Source organism: Cyanistes caeruleus, chromosome 3 (assembly GCF_971803275.1).
Source record: "Cyanistes caeruleus chromosome 3, bCyaCae1.hap1.1, whole genome shotgun sequence".
Taxonomy (NCBI): domain Eukaryota; kingdom Metazoa; phylum Chordata; class Aves; order Passeriformes; family Paridae; genus Cyanistes; species Cyanistes caeruleus.
In genome coordinates this window covers 45,681,553-45,699,902 of record NC_141703.1, presented here as the reverse complement: position 1 = coordinate 45,699,902, position 18,350 = coordinate 45,681,553, and the positions used below count along the sequence as shown (strand labels likewise).

Genomic DNA, 18,350 nt, shown 5'->3' with positions numbered 1-18,350 from the left:
ATAGAAATAGAACTGGCTGATTGCAGACCAAAATCTGACTCTGCCACATTTGAAAGAAATTTTCTAATCCTTACATTATTTCAGGTTGGCAAGAGATGAGAAATTCCCTGCTAGCTAAGGAAGTGCTTTCTCCTGATTATTTTCTGACTGTGGAGGTCTAGCATAACCTCTGTAACATTGCAGCTACCATTCTAATGGCAATCTGTAGCGCCTCTTTGCCTCACGACAAACAAGCAAGTTGTTGAAATCCTGGCTGACAATCTTCTGCCTTAGTCACATTACATTATAAATAGAACTCAAGTGCTAAGTGTAAAGAAAACAAGTAGTTAAACCTACTGATATGAGTTTTTTCAAGTAGGTATCTTTTCTAAGAAATATTTGAACAAATGTGGGTTGAAAATAACTTAGCCGGAGAGGAACATAAGAAATGCTAATTAGCTTGCAGAACAGTAAAACAGATAGACATTTAAATATCAGTAAATATCAGTATTGATATTTAAATATCAGTATATGCACATCAAGGCACATGGGTTGGGTAAAATCACCTTTTAGGTGTGATTTTAAGAACCTGAAGGTAAAGGAGATATGGGCACACAAAAAAGTATTTGCAACTGATTTATAGTAAATATAAGAATTGTTGCTATCCTTTTTAAGGGTATAAGTCACAATAATGGATTAGTGAATAAGTGAATAAGGAAAACAAAAAATAGGAAACATTGAAGCTAAATGAGGTACACATCTAAAATTGTGACTGTCACGAAGGCTCTGGTAACCCAATACAGCCTCAACACAACATCTTTGAGTGGTTAGATATCTCCAGGCTTCCTACTTTTATGTGACCAAGTTGTATCTATAGCAACTGATGACTAGCCTTAGCTGTTATTTCAAGAAAGGCAGCAGAAAATCTTCTTTCCCTGTTTTCTTAAGGTTGATAGGTTGGTGATAAAATATTCTAATTCCCACCCCCCAAACACATCCCTTTGGTTTGGAAAGAATCCTGACTTCACATTGTTTCCAAGCTCTTTTAAGTACTTCTAAGTAAGATACCTGTGTGTGTGTATGTTTTCAAATAAGCCTAACAATGTCAAAGCTAATCTTTGACGTGAATCTCAGTACTGCTTTTGATTTGCATGTTCTGAAAATACCTACAGATATGGACCACTTGGTGCATAATTATATACGGTACCAATTGTCTCACATAATTTTAGATTTCACCTGCCTAGATAATTGTATATATATTAAAACTTTTCATAACCTCTCTCACTGGAAGAAGCTTTATCTAAGATTTATTCCTTACTGTCTCTGTTTCAGTATCAATTATACCTTCAAGACCTCTGTCATATGTTTCAGTGTAGCTCAACTTTAGTTTCACAGTGGCATGAAATCCCTGATGCTACCATCTTAAGTGTTTAATGTCATGGCTTACCTCTTGTATTGTTGATATCAAACTTGATAATATAGGTCACTGATTTTCAGTTAATTACACATTAATAAATCCATAAACTGTTTTCATCCTTATTAAACAGCTTGAGTTGAGGAGTTTTTGTCTGCAACTATATCAATATTGATTTAGCAAGTATTATGCATATGAAAAACTGCCTGTGTTTCCCAGTCTACAAACTAGAACAGAACCAGCACACACAAATATTTCTAAGGCAAATGAAGCTGCTTTACACTGTTCCTCTGCCTGAGGACACTAGCTTATTTACTGCCCAGTTTTTCTGTTACAAGTATCCAAAGCATTCATTTCACCTGAACACAGTAATACCTGAATGAGGTCTCAGTCAAATCTTTTTTAATCATATGTTTTCAGGCTGTGAGAAAGCAATATCTGATTGCAAAATAAATTATCTCAAGGAATCTCTTTCCACAATGCATGTAGCACAATGTGTGTTAATTTTCCTGTCTCTTCCCTGAACTAATATACCAAAAGCTGCTCTTGAGTAATGGTAGAGTTTTTCTGAGATGCTTCTGCACCTGAATAGAATTTACTGTATTGGTTTTGTCAATAGTGTCAATGTGAAAACTGAAATACCCATTGCAGAGCTTCCAAGTAGTTTACTTTGTGATATCTTGTGCAAGTGGCTAGGACTTCTGATAGTTTGATTATATCTACAACACTCATTGAATTTTTATTTTTTTTTGAGACCACATACCATTGTATGAATGGTATGAAGTGTTATGAATTTGTCAATGATCCTCTAAAAAGTAACAAATGGGGTTCATGAGATTGAGAAATGAGTCCTACAAATCTTCATAATAATACAGACTCCACAGTTTTGTTTTTAATTTGATTTCCTAATGTTCAGTCCATTTTTTGTCTGAAAATATTGCTTAGGGTTATTTTTGGACTATTATGGTTCTAATATACGGTTCTGGGGAGCTCAAGGTCATCCATGGCTCTAGACATTAACAGTTTGGGTTCAGACTCCTAAGATAATTGGACTGGTTTTCAAAGAGCTTGAACATACACTCTTCCCATAACCCCAAACAGGAACTATAAATCCTAAACAATGCCTTGTAGAAGCAAACTTCGCTATACATTGCTATATACATTGCTATATAAATTTTTAGTTTCTAGTGTTCAACTCTGTCCTAATTCATGTCAGTACTGTTTCTTACAGTTTCCTCTGTAGCAAACAAACTTAAAACCAGCTAATGTTAATATTATATTAAGTCATATCTTGATGTGCTTCACTTAATTTTTGGTTAAGGTACATCAGGAATCTGTTGGGTTTGGGACAGATAGATGTATAGAATTCAAATTATGCCAAGACACCAGAATCATACCACTACAAGTTTGTTTTTCTTGTTGTTCCATATTTTAGCATTAGGCTATTCTGTATATTTGGAATATATCAGAGAATAAATAAAAATTCCTTGGGGAATCTGAAGAAGTTTCCTAGCCAGCCTCAAAGACACACCATTTGATATATAAAAAGATTTTTAATGACAGTGCAAGAAAAGTCTGGTGTATTTCAGCAATTTAAATCTTCTGTAATGCCAGAAAGGAACACTTTGTTAAAGAACCAAAAAGACACACAAAGTAGGACGTGTCTTCTGTTGATACTTTCTACAGCAGCAGCAGAAATCAGACAGAAAATAGTTGAAGTCTAAAATCAAGAATAGCTGATAAAAACAATTCAAAGTGTTTTAGCTGACTTTGGTAGTTATCTTCCTCATTACTTAAGCCACTTAATTTTTTTATCAAACTTGTACTTCAAAGGCAGTGAGGCTGCAAAATACTTTATATGATCTCATAAATTCTTTGTTGTACCTCTCTTAAGCTCTATATTGATTCATACATGAGGGCAAGCAGCTTCTTGAGGTTGATCTATCAAACATGACAATATTTTAAAATAAAATTAACAGATACATCTCAACCACCCTCACCCCCCCATAAAGCAAAAAACCAAGCCAAGGAAACAAGCCTCAAAAACAGATTGAAAGCTGTGACTCAGGTTAGGTATAGGAATTTCCTTCATTCTTTATGATACTCTGTTACTTGTTATGTCTACAGGTTGTTTAGCTTCTACAGCAAACACAAATTTAATTTGTGTAACAGGACCATCTGTTGAGGTTACTGTGTTTACTAGCTCCTAGTCATCAATTTTTGATGATAGCAGCAGAAAAATATTCAATCTTTTTGGACATATGTTTTCATCTTCTAGATACACACTTTCAAATCATAATGGGTTTGGTCTCCTTTTCTTTTTCTAAATGTTTTGATGTAAAGATTTTGTCTCTATTTGGCTGATGCTAACCTGCATCACCCAGATGGTATATTCTAATCTGATGTGGCCATTATCTTGCAGAGAATGTGAAGCAGTGTAAATGTTTTCAGCAGGTCCTGTGGCACACATAAGCCCAAACCTTGAGACAAGGGCAATTCTATGACCAAAATGCCACCGAATAACATAACCTGTGGATACATCATGACATCAGCCAGCTGCCACTCTGAATCTATACCCAAATTCACATCCTACTTAAAACAGAAAAATTCACATCAGCTGCTATTTGTTTTCTTGCTTCTGTTTCTTTATCAACTGATTTTTATTCCACTCCAGCAGCTGCTGCTTCCAAGTATGCTTATAACACTATTACTTTATTTCTTTAATTGGTATTTATTGTTTTCAAAAATAACAGAGAAAATTATAGGCCTGGTGATCAACAAACTAGTTGCCACCTTACTCTGTTTTTAAATTGTTAATACAGGACAGAAACCAGTCTATGTACAATTGTCAGTTTTAGAAGTGGATATTTCTGAAGTGACTTCACTTTCTCTTGGGTGGAGGAAACAAACCAAACTAAGAGTAAACCCTCCGAACATTATGTGGGATATGAACTTGACTTTTGCTCCATCACGTTTTAGCAGTTCTGTATTATAGATCTGTATTACAGAAATCCAGGAATTTTGTAACTTAGTGCCAAATTCTTTTACTTTTATTTATTCTGATTAACTTTCTTGAGAAAAATAATTTGAAAATAACTTATATTATACTTAATGTTCAGTATGTCACTGCCATATTAACAGTAAAGCATCTTTTCCTAACAATACTCTCAAACACTTCCTGAGTATGCTCTTCTTTGGACTAAAACTTGTAGGAAACCTTAGCAGAGCAATCAAATACAGTCATGAGAACTTTTCCAAAAACCTTTCTCACCACTGGTCTTTTATGTATCCAAAAAAGTGTTAGTTAAGTGGTTTATTAGCTCCAATGACAACTTTAAGAGTAATTTATTTTATCCTAAGTATATTTAGTATTTAATTTTCCTATAGATGATAATGATGTTTCTCATGATCAACCTGTGGTATCACACATCTTTCAGAAAGGTCACAAAAATAATTATAAAATAATAGTAACTCATCTGTCTGGTGGATTATAGACAAAAGGCCACATCACACTGAAAAAATAAATAATAATAGAAAAAAAGTACTGTTCTGTCATTAATCTGCTGTAATAGATGATAGTTTCTTTATGTGAACAAAATTTAGCACAGAAGGTATCAGCAGCAACATACTTTTAACATATTAGTTTGATTATGTTTCAAACAATAGCTCAATCCTTTTGTGGAATGAAGAGAACTGTGGGGATGAGAGAGGATGGAATGAGTTCAACAGCGTAAATAATAATGATAATAATTGATATTAAACAATTGATAATAAAATTTAATAATAATAATAATAATAATAATAATAATAATAATAGTAATGAAGTGTCACAACAATGTGTGGGAAAAAATGGCTGGTGTCTAAAATTAGAGAAGACTGAAAAGTTATAGTCACATCCTAAGAGAGGTTCTAACAATATAGAAATTATAAGGTAAAATATGTTTGCTACTCTCTGGATGGAATGTGGTTGGTATGCTGGAAACTCATTACACGATGATTAACCACACCCACAATCTGCAGCCACAGCTCCTGCTAAGGGAGGTGGAACAGAAGGTAGAGCTGAGTGAGGACATGTCAGCCAGGCTCTGCTGAAATCCTTGCAGGGAGGGGAACTCGATGGTACTTTGCAGCTGAGAAACCACATACCACCTAACAGCCAAGGGAGACAGGAGATGTCTTGCTGCAGAGCCAGCAACCATGGCAAAATCACTCTCCTTGGGTGAACTTGGTTCACTATGACCCAACTCTAATATTAATGCACACCTGCATCCCAAAGGCTCCTGTGCCCAAGGTACGATCCATCCCTCACTGGACATGTGCTCCCTATTTATTTTTAAATGTATCTTTAAAAACTAAGTGAGAGGATTTTACATCAATCACTTACAAAGGTATGCATAACTTGAGTCACTTCAGCTTCACCTAAACATAAAGAAGTAATATAAAAATTAGTAAAAAATGGAGGAAAAATTAGGGGACACTGTCATAAATGCTGGGATCAGTCGATGGGTTTAACCGGTCCACTCCCCTGTAGTGACACCTGCTGGGTAAGAACTGCACTCTATCCATGCTGAATACTTTTATTGGGAATTAGAGCTTGTCTCTCTATTGCTTTGAACGTGTTTTTGCAGTCATATACTATCACCAACAATCCTCGAAACGTAACTTGTTACAATTTTTTATTCATAAAGATTGTTATTCTGTAAACTTTTAGTGTGAGTCCTTCACAGGTACTGGCAGTCACCATCAGTGAGTGATATACTCAAATATAGTGGAAGACCCACTGATGAGTCTCCTTCATGCTTTTGGTGTATTTTACTGACTAAGTCAAACTGTCCTCTGATCCAGCAGGACTATTCAGTGAAGGTCCCCTTAACATGGTGCTGACAGGCTGTCAGGCATAATGGTCTTGACTTTCCTGGGGTGTTGACAGAAAAATTATATAAGGGTTGAGTAAATGTCCCCACACTAAGGGTCAAGTGAATATCCCCTTTTCATATGAAAAATGTGACTGAAATCCATTATGAATTTGGTTTTATTTTAGTCATCTCAAAATATCAAAACAATTTTAAAGCTCACATAAAGTCAATCAGATTTCACTGTTATGAGTGAATGAGGTGAATGGGTTTTTCTAATCTAATTTTTCTAACTAATCACTTTTCTCCCTTCACTGTAAATACTATGAACCTCCTGCTACATATCAAGAATGTATTAGTACTGCAGAAATAAAAACGGCATGACATGGGAATTTCATGTACAAGACAAAGGAAAGTATAAGGAGCTGCGACATGGCACAGGTGGCTAAGGGAGAAGAAATAAGAAACATCCAAGCAACACAGGCAGCACAAGGAAAACACTGGGACCATTTGAAGAGCAGAGTCCTGCAAGGCCAGCATTGCCTTGGTAGTTCCATTGTCACAGGGAGATTGGAAGCTTGAGACAAAGTTTATTAAAGAAGTCCTGCCTTGTCTGAAGATCAGAATGGGCTCCTTTGTATATTTAAACTCTTTCACTGAAAGGGGTTTAAATATGGGTAAATCCTGCTTTAGCCTCAGATTTTGGCAATAGTTTAAATTTAAAGGAATTACTTTTGTCCACAAGTTTTAATGATGGCAAATCAGATATATTTAAAAAATAAATTATATATTTAACAGACAAAATGTATTAATCAAAATTGCTCAGTAAAGAGTATAAAAATAAAATAATTATTAGTAGATTGCAACATACCATAAGACACTGCATGATGTTAAGGTATCTATATTAAGGCTAACAAAGAAATAGTCTCAGTTAGGAACTGAATATAACTTAGCACCAAATGATAATAATGTACACAGATTCCTTCACTTAACCTCTGGGAAGTAACTGGGAAATAGATGTCCCTATTCACAGGAGAAACTCCACACAATTCCAGGAAAATGTATAAAAGATTTCTAATTTTGAAAGCTCACTGTGGCTTTTATAGTTGTAAAGTGAATGAGTGTTAGTCAGAAACCCAGCTTATCTTTCCACATCTCACTTCACCAGAAAGATGTTTGCTGGAAGTTGAGAGATGCCAGACTAATGCTAACCCCATGCTGCCAAAAGACAGCTTGTCCTGTCTGAGTTATCTGACTGGTTAACAAGCAACAGATAAGCTCTCGTGGGGGGAGTAAGATGCCCTCCTACATCCAGCTGTGGCATCATAAGATTTACAGATGATCCAAGTTGTGGTATCACAACGAGCAAGGCTGGCTGCCAATTCAGTAGAATTGAGATCAATGGGGAAAACATAATTAAGGACAGGTTGTGTATTTGGAGGAGACTTGGAAAGAGAAAGTGACATACAATGGAGATAAATAGAATGGTTGAGAAAAAGGACTAGAGAATGAGATTTGCAAGTTGTGTGACTTGGGCTTCTTGGGACTCTGTGCTGGGCAGCCCTGGGCTTGATCTTTGCAAGCTGCAGTCTGAGTAAATGACAAAGTAAATCTCTTATTCTCAGCATACTCCAGATGTTAAACCTACTTCCAGGAAATAAAAAGAGGGATTAATGGGGTGACTTTTGTGGCTACAGGTGGATACTTACATGACTGGATACAATGATGGAATCAGTTACTGGCATTTTGATGGTAATTCCTGTTATGGGGAGGCATCAGCAGGTACTGGCTATTTATATTTACCTATTGAAGTTTTAGGAGTAAAAATACTGTAAACTTTGCTTGTTATTTGGCATACTTTCCAATTTGCAGGTACCTGAATTATTTAGAACTATTCATTTCCAAGATAAATTTTACCCTTTCAAAAATTACAACAAAGAACAAAAGGCTACATCAAATGTTCCTGGTGGGGTCTGGTACTTTTGAAACAGGTGGATGATGCTATTTTTGTGCAATTTTAAGCTGTACAATACAAAATCAACAGTGTAAAATAGTTTTGTGTTATAAGACTAATCATCACTATTCCAGTAAATGAAAAATATATGTTGCTTATTTGTAGTGTAGTTGGGAATTAAAGAAAACTGAAAACATTTTGTGCATATTCCCTATAATGAACAGCTATGTCTGAGACATTGACAAAGAGAGGTTTTTCTTTCTTGGCTTTTTTTCAGAGGAAGTTAATGAAGGTATTATTTACATCCTCAGCATAATTCCACAGCTAATATGAAATAATTATCCAGTATTCATTGCAATCATCATGATTCACTAGCCTTTATATGCCATGGTGATTTCGAGTGGGCAGTAAATGATATTTGGCCTTTTAAAAGACTAAAATTTCTACCCCACTGCCTCTCAAAATCCACTAATTCATTTTGACAAATCAACTTTAATCTGGTATGTATCAAATCAGTAGCAAGTGCAAGACTCTAACCCTAGATCTCAAGTCAATAAGATAATTTTCTAGCACTGTTTTCAAACATACTGATGACTGACATATGAAATCTTTATTCACATTTATACACATCAAACATTATAATTAATTGATAGAAATTTAAAAAAATAAAATCACAAGCTGTAATATCATTAAGCACTCAGGTATTTACTCTGTTTGCTTTGATTTTCTATCTTTTGGAGAGAAGGTGCTACAAGAGAAATGCCATGATTTTCTTAAATGTTCACAGTTTTCTCTTTGTCTTCATTTTGTCTCCTCTAGAAAGTCAAGCTAACTGTTTCTTATATGGTAGACGATCTTTTTGGACTGTCATGCATTTGCTCATTGGACACAAATAACCATGGACTATAGAAAGCTTAAATCTGCAGGAGCTATGATATGACAGTTTTAATATTTCATCTCATATTTTTCAGGTTTACCATGAAATGTATTTCTACCTTTCTTGCTAAGTCCTCAAGGATACTTGCAGTGGCAAAACACCTAAACAAATCAGAAGAAGTTCACTTAAGACTTACGTGTCAGCAACTTCCAGTAATAACATAATTCTGATTTGTTTCTCACTATTTTAACCATGAGAATCAAAATCTATTTTAGCATGTGTGATCAGGAGTGAATGTATGAAATTTTAAAAAAAAGGCAAAAAAACCAAAACTAGTTCCTAAATATATTTAGAACTTTAGGGCTGAGTTAAATGGTACAGAGATAAAAGCCATGCAATACTGGTGTTTGCACTGGCATATGTGCACAACCACCAGCATAGTCATCACAATAATAAAAAGACCTGAAGAATTGACAAGGGTTTTTGGTATCTTTCTGGTGGTGGAAAAATATACTTGTGTGCCTCCACTAAACCTCAGACTCAGAAAAAAACAAATCAAAACAAATAAATCAACAGGCCCTAAAAAACACACCAACAAAACTAAAAACAAACAAACAAAAGTACAAACCTAAAAAAATCCCTACCTAACCCTAAACATATTAACTTGCCTGTTTGGAAATGAAGGCATTCATCAGCTTTTTAAACTAAGATATAGCAGCTTCTGAAATATTTTATACTTGATGTGATGGAAGAGGACGGACTGGCAAAACGATAGAGATGCAACATAGTGATATATGTGTTGAGATTTATACAACTTCAGTTCTGCTTTTCAAGGACCTTAAATGCTAGTTGGAATTTCACTCACGGTTTATTCTGTGTTCAGGCTGACACAAAATTCAGCCACAGGTTAGTATACTCATTTAAACCATATCCTGAAATCCTAGCCACAGGAAATACAGCTGCCTGAAGTAATCTGGCTGACCTCCATGACCCAGTATTACCTAAGGAAATCTTACCCTTCTCCTAGAGTTTTTGATTTCTGATTCATTCTCAGAAAGAGTTCTCTCCCACCCTTTTCCATTGCCTACTCTTTCAACTCACCCACAACAGAACAGACTCCACACATACAAAGCCCTATTTCTCACTTAATTCCATATGCCACATGTACTCATGGAATCTCTGATGCTGCAGTTGAGAAAATTGAACAGTAAAGATGAATTTCAAAAAATTGCAGCTATGAGGTTTCACCCTCTGTCCATTAAATCCCGATTCAAATGTGACGTACAGAGTAATTCCAAAGAACAACCCTGTGAACTGAATTATAAATGTACTTGTTACTAAAAATTTCAGACTCAATAGAGGTACCAGTTTGCTTTCTCATTTTGCCTAGACTTCATCCTACTCTTCACTATACCAAAAGTAATAATTAACTGCCTTTCTGTTAGGAGCTGGGATCTCACCCACATCTCCCTCAGCTCCACCAGTGCTAGGTGCTTCTCTTCAATTTGTCCAAATGATTAAAGCAATGAAATTAAACCCAGAGCACCCCATATATATATATAATATATATATATATACCCCATATTTAGCTTGAAGGCTTCTGTTTCTATATTTAAACCTGATGATGGGCTTGCATGCCCGAAAGCTTGTCATCATACCCAGCTACACTTAGTCTAAAAAAACCACAGAAACATTACTTACTATTAATAGCATTACTATTACTTGTCTCTAAAAATTTTTCCATGTAGGCTTATAGGAACTATTAATTCTATTTTAGAATTAACCACAAGTTAAAAAACAATGCAAATCCTCAAAATTAATAGCTAAGCCTGTCTATTGTTTTTTGTGCTTAAATATACACCAGCAATTATCAAATGCATTAAAAAAACTGTACATAAAATACCCCAAACCAAACAAACCAAAACACAAGTTTGTATCTAAGGATTCTGTTTCTCTAGAATAAGGTTAGGGACATTGATGAAAGTCCAGTCCACTGTCACACTGAGACTTAGCTCTGGTTTTGTTTCCACAAGTTCAGACTTCATCCTGGCAACTTAAAATTGCCTGTGTTCTTATATAGAGAAGTGCCTCTGGAGGGTATGAGTTCAAGGTTAGATCCACAAATTAACATTGTGAAATATACATAACCTACAGGAAACTAAAAACTAATTTATTACTTCATTGCCTAATATAGTTATAAGTACTTCATAAGTATGGCAAATACAGACTAGGACCTAACAAGAGACAAGTGTGATACTCCATGTGTGTGTTTGCTCGTGCTTAGTAGCTATATGAATTTAAGAATGTTTACTATCACTTTCAAAATGGAACATGTGGAACAATTATCTGAAATTTATAAAGTAGCAACCAACATCAGAGAATATTTGGAAAGAAATACCAAAATGTGGGATCCTGAAAATAAACTGAGTAAGCAAGTAAATTAACAGAGGAAGACTGCAATTATTCCCTGTTAGAAGTAGGAATTAATTTGAAGTGCAACCCAAAACAGAAACTTAAAATTTGTCTATCAGCAAGCTGGTGTTAACTTAGTTGCTTAAATGGCAAACTTACTGCCATTTGCAATGCCCCAAGGACTTCATCTGCCACCCCAAACCAGAAGAGGTTGATGGTTTTGGTCCATCAATCCAGCCTTTCCAGATCCCTCTGTGGAGCCTTCCTACCCTCGAGCAGATCAAGCACACCAGTTGGTGTCATCTGACTGAGGCTGCGCTTGATCTCTTCATCCAGACCACTGATAAAGTTATTAAACAGTACTGGCTGAAATATTGAGGTCTGGGTAACTCATGGCTATTCACCATCTGTGTGGAACTCCATTCACCACCATTCTCTGGGCACAACCATCCAGTCAGTTCTTAACCCAGTGAATAGGGCACTCATCCCACGCTTAACACAAGGAGTTGGGAGGGAGCACAGCCAAGACCAGAACTGGACAAAGGAATATTCCATATAATGTGATGTCATGCTCAGTGTCAGCTACAAGGAGCTGGCTGAGTGAGTGGCTGCAGCTTGGGAATGAGCTAGGCACCAGTTAGCAGGAGGTGAGCAATTTTATTTTACATCACTTTTAACTTCACATCAAGTTAAGCCTTGCCTTGGATTTCAACTTTAGGCAGTTCATGAAAACGTGTTTGTTTTCTAGGGGGGATATCAAATTCAAGGGTACACCTAAATCCAGTGAGAGACATAGTGGGGATGAATTACTTTTACTGAGCTATCTAGAATAAAACAGCATACTCTGTGATTTGTATGGTTTTAATTCTTATTTATATCAGATCAAAACTGCAGCAGTCCTATCTCCAAGCATGGACTTTGTTAGAACAGAAACATTCCAAATGATAGTATGCAAAATAACACCAGATGAAACAGCTATGAGTCCAACATTTTCTATGGCTAAAGAGAGTTGAGAACAGGTTTCACGAAAATATCTCTTTTTAGGGAGCAATTTGCAATCATTACAAACACAAGCACTTTTCCAAGATACAGGACCATCGTGATGTTGAAGTTCACTTTATCTTTATACATTAGTAGTATCCTGGGGCATATTTATTTAGCAGAAAGCAGGTTAGGATCTCGATTGTGTGATCTCTGGTTGATATTAAAAACAGCATAGAGATATACTATTCTATAAATAACACTTAAATCAATTTTACCTTTAGGAATTTTACTTTAGGAAAACTTCCTATGCTATTTTTTGAGAAATTTTCTATCAAAGAAGCTAATCTAATTTTATATGATTATTAGTCTGCAAGTCACCAATGAGTGGTATCTTAAAAAAAACCCAAAAAACACACTTTAAAAAAGCTTCCATAATATGTATTGTATATTTATGCATATACTTTTATAGATAGTATTTTCTATAATATAATAAAGTTAATATCTAAAAGAAGAGATATGAAAAACATGCATTTATATTTTAATGCATAGCTAGAAGGGGGTAGCACAGTTTAGTTCATGGTTAGTAGAATTTATCCAGGCATGTAAAGGAGAAAATTCAAATTAAATATTCATTTATGTACATTAATATTAGTTTTTTTGCTGACTTGAATAGCCCTGTGAGGAACATCTGCTGTTTTATAAGATTCCTAATTTGAGTTGTTTCTTACTAGTGAACACAAAATTCACAATATTAGGGAACAGTCCTCCAAATAAGGTTAGAAAGAAGCAATTCCATACATGCTTTAAGTATCTAGTCCATTTAAGTGAATTAGGAGGCAGTCACTATTACCTTCAACTAGGATTTAGCAAAACCTGCAGACAAAAATAGTTACACTTGATAAATAATCAGATTAGGCTGTCTAAATTTAAACACAGAGTTTATTCTGTCAGCTCATCCAATCTTATATATAACACATCAAAAGAATAAATTTTCACTTCTGTATTGAAGCCACACAATACCTCCTACAAGACAGGTGGAAATTTTTTGGGGGGGACTAAGGACCAAAAAACGTAATTGTAATTCAACACCACTATGCGTGTTTAACGTACCTGTCACTCAGACTCTCACAGAGACATACACCAATATAAGTTATATTTAGAGGGCAATAGCCGTAAGTGTTATATAAGTTAGAAAGCAGAATGTGGAATCACAGAAGCACAAATAATTTGGATTGGAAGGAGCATCTTAATATCGTAGATTCTAATGCCAACTTCGGATGTGGTCCAGTAAGGCAAAGGTCTTCAGGGTCTCATCCAGCTTAGAGCTTTGAGTATCTCCAAATGTGTAAGCTCTACAGTTACTCTGGGCAGATTGTAGGCTTGATCGCCCACATCACAAAAAAAGGATTTTCTTATATGTAGTCAGAATTTTAAGTGTTTTGGCTTCTGTCCTATTCCTAAATCTTTGAGAGAAGTCCTGCTATATTGTTTTTACATCTTCCCATTACATAGCTGTAGACAGCAATAAGATCTCCCATCATCTTTTTCCTCTCCAGCCTGCCCATCTTAGAATCTCCTTATATGGCCTCTTACCATGTAGGTCATCTCTGCTGCACTCACTTCAGTGTACCCATGCCTTTGTGTAGTAGGAAACACAGCACTGAATGTTTTACTCCAGTGCTAGACAGAGAAGAAGCATTATTTTCCTTGATCTGCTGGTGATACTCTTGTTAATGCATCTCAGGATGCTGCTGACCTTTGTTGTGAGGACACATTGTGAGTTACGTGAGCTAATAGTTGGAGGACTAGAAAGGCCTTAGCAATCTCTCATCAAAACCCATTGTATGAGTTTTGACCATGCAGCAAAAATTCTAGGGCATCAAGTCGAGCTGGCAAAGGGTTGGACATATCCCTTAAGGGCACAGTCTCTAGTCACTATCGTTTGCCACCATATTCCTTGCACACACTTGCTTCAATCTAAGTGGACACAGGTGTTTCCATTCTGAGTACTCTTCCTTCTCACCTTTCCTAGGGTAATACATATTTTTTTTAAGTGGAAAATTTGCAGGTGGGTAATGAGTCCTCCTGCTGCTGCCAGAAGGCACATTCCCTGCTTTCCTTGTCATTGTCCCTGATGTTTCCTTCAGTAGTGTTTCCTCTGTTTTCTTCAATGGTCTCTAACTGCACTTTATTCCTTGCAGCTTGAGACTCAGGTTTTTGTCTCTACAGGGTCTCTGCACAGACACTGTTGATTTATGTGTGCTGTGATTTAACTCTGGTAGTCAGCTAAGTCCCGCACAGTCACTCAGTTGATCCTCCAACAAGGGACTGCTCAAGAAAGGCAGAATAAGTAATTCAATCACTGCTTCTGGTAGGCAGGCAGATGTTCAGACATTTCCAAGAGAGCAGGGCTCCATCACATGTGACAGTTATTTGTGAAGAAAAATGGCGTAATTTGGAATGTCCCTCCCTTCCCCTATCTTTACATGCTGAGCACCCCACATGGTACAGAATATCCCCTTGATCAACCTGGGTCATCTGTCCAGCTATGTCCCCTCCCAGATTCTTGTGGAACCCCAGCCAGGTGGGACGGTCTGGGAAGCTGGAAAGGCTGTGACTGCTTAGCAATAGCTAAAACACTGCTCTGTTACCAGCTCTGCTATTGTGTCGCAAATCCAAAACGTAGTTCTTTACTAGCTACTATGAAAAAAATTAACTGTGTCCCAAAAATAAAGCAGTACAATGTGATTCTGTGAGTCTGATATCACATGTTCCCCTTTTACTGGTGCTGAAAGGAAGAAGACCTAATGAAAGAATTATCTGTTGTATATGAAATTGCTGTTGTTATCCCTGCAATAAAAAGGGAGGATAAAGAAGACAGTGCATATTCTAGAAATCTAAATATTCATGTCCCTATAGCAAATGAAGGTTAACTCTTAGAAAAATTGATGGGAGATCATTTAAGTCATTGCAAAGGCAGTAGAAATGGCAGACAGTCAAGAATGGTCTAGCTGGCCATAAATTGGAAGAGTACCAATCCCAGAGGGAACAAAAAGAGGAGACACAAAAATCTTAAGTGTGAAGAGCTCTCCTTATTCCAATAAGATTAAGAGCTTCTTTAATGAATACAATTGGCAAGGGAAGTATTTAGCAATATATAGTACCACTTAAGACATATTAAGAACTTGCATTTCCTTATGACTGTTCCTTTGAGATAATTTGAAGGACAAATAGTCTTTTGGGGCAGGGTAGGAAGGAAGAATGTTTTCACATTGTTTTTTTCTTTCTGAATGTGGCAGAAATAGAGAAACTTTCCTGTGCAGATGATTTATCAATTTTAGGAGAAAAAAGTTTACAAGTTGCAAAAGCCATCTGTCTTTGGAAGACAGATTAGTACAGAAGAAAGACATTGAAATGTGCAGCAGGGTTGAATTTCCCATTAGTGAGGGAACACAAACAGAATCTGATGGGTCCATTACGTATATTCAGTCATATAATGCATTTTAGTCCTGTATCTCTCTGCAGTCAAGTTCCCCAACAGTTACTTCAATTTTAGCAACATGATTACAGAAATTGGAAATTAAGGGTTTTTTAAACATTTTCTAATCTGAAAGCAAGGTATTAACATATTGTATGGCACACTTTCACCAAAGTACTTTAAAAGATATTCTTTCTCTCTGTGGTGCGTAATTACATCTAAGACTCCTGCAGTGAATAAGTTCAAATGAGGCAGGAGGACATTCTGTCACCATAGTTTGCACAAACTTTCTAGATTTTAGGTCAGGATCACCACCTCTACTTCACTGTGACCGCACTGTCTCAACCCAACCCCAGTAAAGACTGATGAGCAACTTACAGATTATGAACCCTCAAAAAAAGTGAATCTGCTTTGTATTGGAATAGGCAGTGTGTTCATACGGCTCTGCACCAATGCAAATTAATTTAAAAAAAATACCTCTGTCCCTTGCCTCCTCTCTAAATCCTAGGACAGAGAATATCATCAGCTGTCAAGAAAGCTGTAGTGGCCTTACTTTAGAAAGCATCCAGTCCTATTCAAAGTGAGAATTTATGAAAACTCGAGGCCGTAGGTAATTCACCTGATAGTCAGAGTGGATCATTAGGTCCTGCATATGGACATTTGTTATAAAAACTTACCTAGACAACATGAAGGAATGGCCACAGGACCACATGAAAAAGAAGTAGGAATGTAAGAAGAAAGATTTTCTAAAGAATCTAAAGGAAACTCCTGGAAGTTTTCAGATCAGTTTTACAGACAAAAATGAGTTTTTTCTGAAGCATGTTATTTTGATACTCTTTATTCAATAAATCTAGGCAATTTTTTCCAATAAATTTAACTTTCAACAGTTTTTTTAAGATACAAGGTTCATCTTGGAGTGCCTGAGCATAGATGTACAGAAATAGAGATTTCTGGAATTATAACGTTTGAAGGACACTTGAATAAATGTAGACAACAACTGATAACAGAATACGTGTAATTCATGCAAATAAAATTGTTGAATGAAATCTTAATTTTGTTTTCTTTTTCTTTGTTTTAATTTAGTGGGAATTTTTTTCATCTATATATTTATTTATCATATTGATGTGGTCAGTTTTAATGGCCATCAAGAATGCTATCAGAAGACTTGTACAAGATCTTTTGGAGACATTGAAAATACAGTCCTGAGAAAATTTCAGGGGATATATTGTTGCTCCCTTTCTATGTTAGCATGATAAACTATTAACCAGCCATAATTTTGCATTTCATCTGTTCATTAGTACTGAGAAATCAATTTTTATTTTTTTCATTTATAATCTTAATTAAAAAAAAAAAAAATCCTCATTGTGTCTTAATATTTTTCCAAGCATAACTTTTGTGCTCAGGGTCTGGAAAGACTCCATATTGTTGCTGAACTTGCAAGTGTGAGCCTTTCTCAAAGGTGGAAGTTTCTGCTTTTTCCATCCAAAGTGGCCTTGGACCTCCTGCCATGTTTATCATACTTGTCAGTCTGGTTCACTAGACACCACACAAAATACTTTTTATTCTTGCTTGAAGAGAGTCCCAACATTGCTGAGAAGGTGATCTAACTATAGAATGCTGCCAAAATGAAATTTGTCTGCCTGTCAAGCATGCATTTAAAAATAAATAGGAATACAAAGTCCACAAATTTTTTTTTTTTAAGTGATTGCAAATTAAAATCTCTCCAGCAGATGGAAAAGTGGGACCACCTGGCAATAGGCCAGAAATAATTTTTGTTTTGCATTTAAGCTTTTTTGGATGTGTGCCAGCAAACCAAACCCAGCATCTGTTTCTGCAGCTGCTACACAGGGAAACAATAATTCCTCAGGCTAAAAGTTGCAAAACAACAAATATCAAAGTAACTCAATTGATGAATGATCAGTAAGGGAAAGGAGAATTCTTAATTGTCACCCTTATGATCTGTGAAGTAAAGGTAGTGAATTTAAAGAGATCTGTTTTAAAGCAAATCTCAATATTGATAGAATATAATTTTGTATTCTCAAAGAATATTTTCTTAGTTTAATTCAAACGGACACAGTTGCATATATGCAAAGTACTTGGCACAAGTGGAAAAGTTATACTTCATAAATCACTCCATCTTCCATGTAATAATCTCAACTCCCTTTGAATTTTTTAATATTTAATATTTTAATATTAAATATTTAATATTGGTCTTAATACACAGCTCAGTACCCTAGAAAGCAAAGCTCTGCCTACAAGATGTTTTGGTCTTCTCCATTTGTTTGATAAGCATGGTAAGCTGTTGCTTTCTGTAAACTGATTCAAAAAACTTTAACTATGTTATAGAGAGGATCACTGTGAAGGTTGGAGTGAGACAAGATCCTTATTGTATAGACAGG

General features: G+C 35.8%; 2 long non-coding RNA genes across 4 annotated transcripts in view; one reads left to right on the top strand and one right to left on the bottom strand.

Annotated features, from left to right (window-relative positions):
• LOC111926153 (uncharacterized) overlaps positions 1 to 10,684 on the bottom strand; it is a 30,911-nt gene extending 20,227 nt beyond the window's left edge. For all 3 annotated transcript variants that reach the window (XR_015284506.1, XR_015284507.1, XR_002862719.2), the window contains exons 1-2: positions 10,656 to 10,684; positions 7,956 to 8,049 (exon numbers count right to left, since the gene is read on the bottom strand). This is a non-coding gene — a long non-coding RNA (uncharacterized LOC111926153). The remainder of the gene's footprint in view (positions 1 to 7,955; positions 8,050 to 10,655) is intronic.
• LOC147654126 (uncharacterized) overlaps positions 1 to 18,350 on the top strand; it is a 45,820-nt gene that overhangs the window by 16,032 nt on the left and 11,438 nt on the right. The gene's annotated exons all lie outside the window — the stretch shown is intronic.